The sequence below is a fragment of the Ursus maritimus genome, unplaced genomic scaffold (assembly GCF_017311325.1).
Source record: "Ursus maritimus isolate PB19 unplaced genomic scaffold, ASM1731132v1 scaffold_25, whole genome shotgun sequence".
In the NCBI taxonomy this organism is placed as follows: Eukaryota; Metazoa; Chordata; class Mammalia; order Carnivora; family Ursidae; genus Ursus; species Ursus maritimus.
This window is the reverse complement of record NW_024425008.1, coordinates 11,560,639-11,568,036: the sequence shown is the minus strand read 5'-3', so window position 1 is coordinate 11,568,036 and position 7,398 is coordinate 11,560,639. Positions and strand designations below refer to the sequence as shown.

Sequence of the window (7,398 nt, the reverse complement as noted above, 5' to 3'; positions counted from 1 at the left end):
AAAAGAAATCTTCAGGCCCAGATGGTTTCACTGGAAACTTCCTGTCAAGGTCCTTAACTTAATCACATCTTTTGTCATTTAAGGTAATATTACTCTTTTGTCATCTAAGGGGATATTCATGGGTTCTGGGGATTAGGTTATGATCATATCTTGTTGGGGGCCACTATTCAGCCTACTACATATAGCCACAGTAATCAAGATTGTGTGGTGAAGGGATAGACAAAGAGTTTAATCAGAATATAGATGCAGAAAATGGACCCACACAAACATGTCCAACTGATTTTTTTTAATGCAAAAATAATTCAATGGAGGCAAGATAGCCTTTTCAACAAATGGTGCTGGAGCATTAGAGCATCCACAGGCAAAAAACAAACAAACAACAACAACAAAAAAAAAAAACCCGAAAAAAAAAACCCTTTGATCTCATTTTCACACCTTACAAAAAATTAACTAAAAATGGATCTTGTCCTTAAATGTAAAATGTAAAGCTCTAAAACTTTTAGCAAAAAACATATGAGAAATTTCTTGGGAACGAGGAGAAGGAAAAAAATTCTTGGACTCGACACCAAAAACACAATCTGTAAGAGGAAAAAAAAAATCAATAAATAGGACTTCATCAAAATTAGAAACTTCCTCTGTGACAGATCCTGGATGAAGAGTTAAGGTACAGACTGGGAGAATTTATTTGGAAACCACAATATCAGACAAAAGATTTTTTCTAAAATATATCAAGAACACTCAAAACAGCAAGAAAACAAAACAAAACAAAACAAAACAAAAAACCCCCCAAACTGCACAATCCAATTAGAAAATGACCGAAGATATGAGCAGGCATTTCACCAAAGAGGATGCACAGATGGGAAATACATAGGAGATGTTCACCATCTTTAGCCATTAAGGAAATGCACATTAAATCTACGATGAGATGTCTCTATATGCTTAATGGCTAAGATGAAAAAGTAGTGACAATACCAAATCTTGGTAAGGATGCAGAGAAAGTGGACCACCTGTACATTACTTCTGGAAAGCAGCTCGCTATTTTCTTAAAAAACAAAAACTAATTATGACCCAGCAATTGCACTCCTGGACATTTGTAAAGAACTTTGAAAACTTACATTCACATGAAAATCTGTACACAGTATTTCTAGCAATTTCTTCGTAATAGCCCCAAACTGGAAAGAACCCTGATATTTTTTTATGGATGAATGGTTAACCAAACTATGGTCCATCCATACCATGGAACAGCATTCACCAATAAAAAGCAATGCAACCACCTGTATGAATAGCCAGAGAACTAATGCTGAGTGAAAAAAGGCAATCTATAAGACTGCCTACTCTAGGATCTCATTTATAGAACATTCTAGAAATGATAAAATGATTGAAATGGGAAACAGATTAATAGTTGCCAGGGGTTAAGGAGGTGGGTGGGTGGAGCTGGAGGGAAAGAGCAACAGCAGGGATCCCCGTGGTGGTGGAAACGTTGTGTATCTTGACTGTATCCATGTTAGTATCCTGATGGTAATATTGTACTATATATAGCTTGCAAGTTATTTCCTTGGAGGAAAGTGGGTTCAAAGTTACAAGGGATCCCCCTGTATTATTTCTTACAACTACATGTAAATCTATAATTATCTCAAAATAAAAAATTTAATAAATAAAAATGTGAATATGAAGCCAACAACCAGTGTAACCACCCTATACAGTTGGCTAATATGCTGTTTTTTATCATCTGTGTGACATTCTCAGCCATCATTCTTCAAGCATTGCCCTCGTCCTCTTATCAACTCCCCTTGGGGGACTCCGACTGTCTCCTACTGTCTCTTCTAAATCTACCTTCTCTTCCGTATTTTCCGTCATTTTGTCTCTCCAATCTGACATTCTTTGCTTTTTCACTGGACTGCTTAGTTAGAACAACCTGGGACCCAGTTAATGCTCTCTTTTCCTGAAGATACCTTCAAACTTGTTTCTTAAACTTAGCTTGCACAGCTGTTTCATAGCCTGTGCCTGATAACCTCAATGCCTGACGGCTTTGTGGGTCTCTTTCTGTTTGTTTTTCTGCTTTCTCTTGCTCAGAGAGTCTGATTTTGGGGGGTTTCCTGATATTCTTTGGCCATAGTTTGGGCACTATATTAGAAATTATTTGTAGGGACGCCTGGGTGGCCCAGTTGGTTGAGCATCTGACTCTTAGTTTCAACTCAGGTCACGATCTCAGGGTCTTTTTTTTTTTTTTTGTAAAGATTTTTATTTATTTATTTGACAGAGATAGAGACAGCCAGCGAGAGAGGGAACACAAGCAGGGGGAGTGGGAGAGGAAGAAGCAGGCTCATAGCAGAGGAGCCTGATGTGGGGCTCGATCCCATAACGCCGGGATCACGCCCTGAGCCGAAGGCAGACGCTTAACCGCTGTGCCACCCAGGCGCCCCACGATCTCAGGGTCTTAAGATCGAGCCCCACATCAGGCTCTCTGCTTAGTGTGGAGTTTGCTTGAGATTCTCTCTCCCTTGCCCTCCTGCTCTCTCTCTCTCTACCAGATAAATAAAATCTTTTAAAAAATTATTTGGAGGTAGAACTTGAGGCCAAGAATGGGGGCACTTTACTTCAAAGAAGAGTTGCTTTTGCCTCTGTCAGCTTCCTCAGTTACTACCAATTAAGACTCACCTTAAAGCAAGTTTAAGGCTTGAGATACCCGTGTCAAACCAGGTGACTTGAAAACTGGCTATAATTTTGTGAGGGCTGTTCTACTTCCAGCCATCCTGTCCAACGAGACTTCCTCCTAATGTCCTGGGCTTTGATTCCATCCTTCTCTCCTGAGGAATTGGTTTCTCTTCACTTTTCGCTGTATAATTTCTTACCGTATTATCATTGGTTGTGCTATTAAGATTTTTTAAAATGTTTACTCACCAATTTTAGTTGTTTTCACCCTATAAATTCGTTTTCTGTGATAGGATAACATATGGTATCTTTTTTTAATTAATAGATACAAAATTCTTAGTAGCTACCAGGGTCTACGTAAACGACGTGGTCTGGAGAAACAATGCACCATTGAAACCTCATTTGATAAGATCTGGAAATATTACAATTTGTTGTCATGGATTCAATCATCTTTGAATCCAGAATATAATAGTCCTTTCTGAAGCACTTTTTTAAAGCTTCTGCTATTAAAACAAATAAATATGAGCAACTATGAAAGAGCAGACAATTTTAAAGCAGTTGACGTCCTAGAAACACATCTGAAAGTGGTGTAACAAGGGTAATGTATTAGTTTCCTAGAGCTGCCATAACAAATAACTACAAACTGGGTTAGAACAGAAATCCATCTCTTACGGTTCTGGAAGCCAGAAGTCCAAAATCAAGGTGTCAGCAGAGTGGGGCTCCTTCCAGAGGCTCTAGGAGAGAGAAGGATCTGTTTCTTGCCTTTCCTAGCTTCCAGGGGCTGCACCGCCCCTGATCTCTCCCACCTTGTGCATGTTGCTTTCTACTCTTCTTTTCTGCATGTATCAAATCTCCCTCTGCTTCCTCTTATAGACACTTGTGATGGCCTTTAAGTCTCATTCAGAGAATCCAGGATCATCTCCCCATCTCAAAATCCTTAACTTAATTACATCTGCAAGGTAACATTCACAGGTTCGAGGGATTAGGACACGGCTATATCTTTTTAAGGAATGCCACAGAGCCCACTACAGGTGATATGATGTAAAATAAAGTTAGGTATAGCTCTTCTTGTGATAACATCTTGTTAAGATGGATAATAGACAGTAGAAAATTCATTTAAATATTGTTTGATCATTCTTTCTGCCTGGCTAAACGGAAAGTCTTAAAAAGTCTCTCTCTATTTCTCTCTCTTTCTCTATAAAAATACACACACACATACATAGTCTCTCTCTCTAATAATAATATAGAAAACATGTAATATATTAAATAGTCATAAAGGGTTTGAAGCATCTCAGAGAAAAGGAACTAGATTAGGAAGACCTGGTATTTACATCACTAATACACATTGTTTACTTGAATCTAATTGACTTAAATTCTTACCAGCAGTGTTTTCATCATATTGAAACCATTAGAGTCTTGGTGTACTCCACTATCCCAATTATTTAAAAGAACAGAATATCTGAAAATGAAATGTAAAGTTTTCATGTAACTACAGATACTTTTCAAGTTCCAGACAACTGTTGATAAAAAGCATTCAGGTGATATCATCACGTAACCAAGCAAGTGATGTTGAACCCTGAGAAAAAGTCATAATCGGACTACATTCAACGCCAACTAAAGAGGAGAAAGTTCGACACACAAATTTTTACTGTGAGGATATCTTTTGGACGGTTTATAATGAAAAAGGTGAATCATTCTTTTTTTTAGGAGAAAGGATGTTAAGGGCTAAACATTAGCAGACTGTAAGATCAAATAGAATGCTGATTAACTGGAATCTGAATGCTAACAGTAACTGCTAAGATTACATAGAATCCTGTCTCTATAAACACCATTTTATAAATACGATTTGTTAAAATATCGACATGTCTTTCAGCAGTCTAAATTGTACGGCACATTATGTAAACACCAACTCGCTCACCTACCTGAGTGAGAAGCCCAGTAAAAATACACAGAACAAATGTATTCAAACACTGTCATCCTTTTAGTAACATGTCTATGAATGATAGGAATTTACATTCAGCAACTCTTTGCATATTTGAAAATATTCATATGTAGTTTAATATAAACATCTTTAAATATTAAATTTTATTCATTTAGTTTTGAAGATTTCATTCATTTATTTTGGAAAAGAGAGAGAGAGTGTGTGTGTGAGCAGGGGGAGGAGCAGAAGGAGAGGGAGAGAACCTCAAGCAGACTCCCCGCTGAGTGAAAAGCCTGACTTTGGTGCTTGGTCTCACCACCCTGAGATCATGACCTGAGCAGAAACCAAGAGTTGGGCACTTAACCGACTGAGCCACACAGGCGCCCCTAAATATTAAATTTTAAATTGAATTTTTTAAAAAATCGAAGTACAATTGACACATAATTAGTTTCAGGTGTACAATACGGTGATTCGACAAGTATATATGTTATGCTCCGCTCACCACGAGTATGCCCACCATCCGTCATCACGCAAAACTATTACAATGTCATTGACTCTCTCCTTATGCTGTACCTTTTATCCCCATGATTTACTCCATAGCTGGAAACCTGTACCTTCCATATTTGATTTTAAATTTTGCATCCGGAAAGGTTATCTGAAAAGACTGTAGCTTCTGAAGAGGAATGTAAATTATATGTAAAGCATGGCGTTCCTCCTAAGATGATTGTACTTCAGCTTCTCTGGGGGATATGACGGCTCATGGGATAACTCTGTATTTAAAGGGGTTTTCCCAGTTTCATATACTATATGTCTTCTGCTACAAAAATGGTATCTTATTTTACGGTTCCATCAAATAGCCTAATAAGGGGCACCCTTAAGAATAAAAATAAATGCAAGTACAGCTGTTTACAGTGGGATTGAACCCCAGAAATCATGAAATCCAAGCCTCTCATTTTAGTGATGAGAAAAATAAGTTTGAGAATTAGGACTTGCCCAAGGTTCTCATTGCTGGTAAGAGAGAAGATGAAGCTTGAAGCTTGAAGGTGGCCTGTAGACCCGGAATTCAATGTTCTTTCTACCGTGGGAAACCACTCATCAAAAAGATGTGTAACTTTCCTTCTTCGAATAGCAAATACAATGCCTCTAAAGAAGCCCTTTTATTAAGAGCATACTAATACATTGAGGAGTGTTAAGTATATTCTCTACTTGTTATTTTTTTATTTTTAAAACAATTTATTTGAGAGAGAAAGAGAGAACACGAGCGGGAGGGGCAGAGGGAGAGGGAGAGAGAATCTCAAGCAGGCTCTGCACTGGGCGCAGAGCCCGACATAGCACTGGATCTTGTGACCCTGAGATCGGGAACTGAGCTGAAACTAAGAGTCGGGGGCTTATCTGATTAAGCCACCCGGGCGCCCCCGTTACTTTGTTTGAAACCATGGCTTACTATTGCCTGTTAACAGGATTTATAGAGGGAATGTCGAATCTTTATTTTAAATTTTAAAGAAAGTTTGTATTGCCCCACCATACGGTTTAGCAACAGATTTACTTTTTAAATTTGTTTTTATTTATTTTTTTGTGGGAGGGGGAGGCGCAAAGGGAGAGTGAGAATTTTGAGCAGACCCTATGCCCAGCACAGAGTCCGATGCAGGGCTCAAACTCATGACCCTGAGATCATGACCTGAGCTGAAATCAAGAGTCAGGCACTTAACCAACCAAGCCACCCAGGCACTCCCAGATTTACTTTTTTTTAACAGAATATTGACCTGATATAACAGTTTCACTACCAACTAGGTGTTTAATGTTGGGATTCTACTGGTACTAGATAATTTTAAAGCTCAAACCTCTCAAATAGTCCTGAAGAATACAGGATAAAATTGAAAAAGGTAATCATAGGATTACAACCATGGTACTTGGATATCCTTTATCTTCTGTCTTTTTTTTTTTTTTAACTTCTAGACCTTGATTTCTCTATAAAAGGGAGGGAAAGGAACAAAATAAAATGGCACAGTTGAAGAAATACGGAACGCTTCAGGGATTTTCATGTCATCCTTGCACGGGGGGCACGTTAATCTCTGTATCCTTCCAATTTTAGTACACGTGCTGCCAAAGCGAGCACTATCTTCTTCTTCTTCTTTTTTTTTAAAGATTTTATTTATTTATTTGAAAGAAAGAGAGAGCGAGCGAGCAGTGGGGAGGGGTAAATTAGAGGGAGAAGCAGACTCCCCACTGAGCAGCGAGCCCAATGTGGGGCTCGATCCCAGGATCCTGGGATCAGGACCTGAGCCAAAGGCAGATGTTTAACCAACTGAACCCCCCAGACGCCCTCCTCCGTCTTTTTAACGGAGACTGGCAACTAGCAAAACGTTCACAAGATATTTTGCATGACATGATCAGGGCTGCTTTGGGTCAAACTGCAAAGTGTCTTATTCTTTATACTTTTCTCATCTTCCACTTTCCCTAAGTGTCTCCTTCTAAGACCCGGACTGATCCATCCTCCTATCAATCCAGTTACCAAAAAAGAGAGAGGGATTACATGTGCACTATGCTTTCCGCACACAAACAAATAAAGCTGCATGGAAATTGGGTACGTTATCTCTGAAATGCTAGCAATGATTGCTGCAGAACTGGGTACCCATTCAGAGCAGGTTGACGACCCTCCTGTATAACATAGATTGACAGAGAAACTTGAATGCCCACGCCATCCTCAGAACTTTTTTTGTAAGCAGTTAGCCAAAATGTATATATACTAAAATTCCAATTTTATACTCATTTCAAAAGGATTTCCATCCCCAAGTGCTTTGGCCCTACGTGGCTCTGTATACTGT

The 7,398-nt window shown here is 38.8% G+C and overlaps 1 non-coding gene across 1 annotated transcript; it reads right to left on the bottom strand.

Moving 5' to 3' along the window:
• Positions 1–6,585: 6,585 nt before the first annotated feature.
• On the bottom strand, positions 6,586–6,689 carry LOC121105299. The gene has a single exon (XR_005837768.1). It is a non-coding gene; the product is annotated as a U6 spliceosomal RNA (small nuclear RNA).
• Between the last annotated feature and the right edge of the window lie 709 nt (positions 6,690–7,398).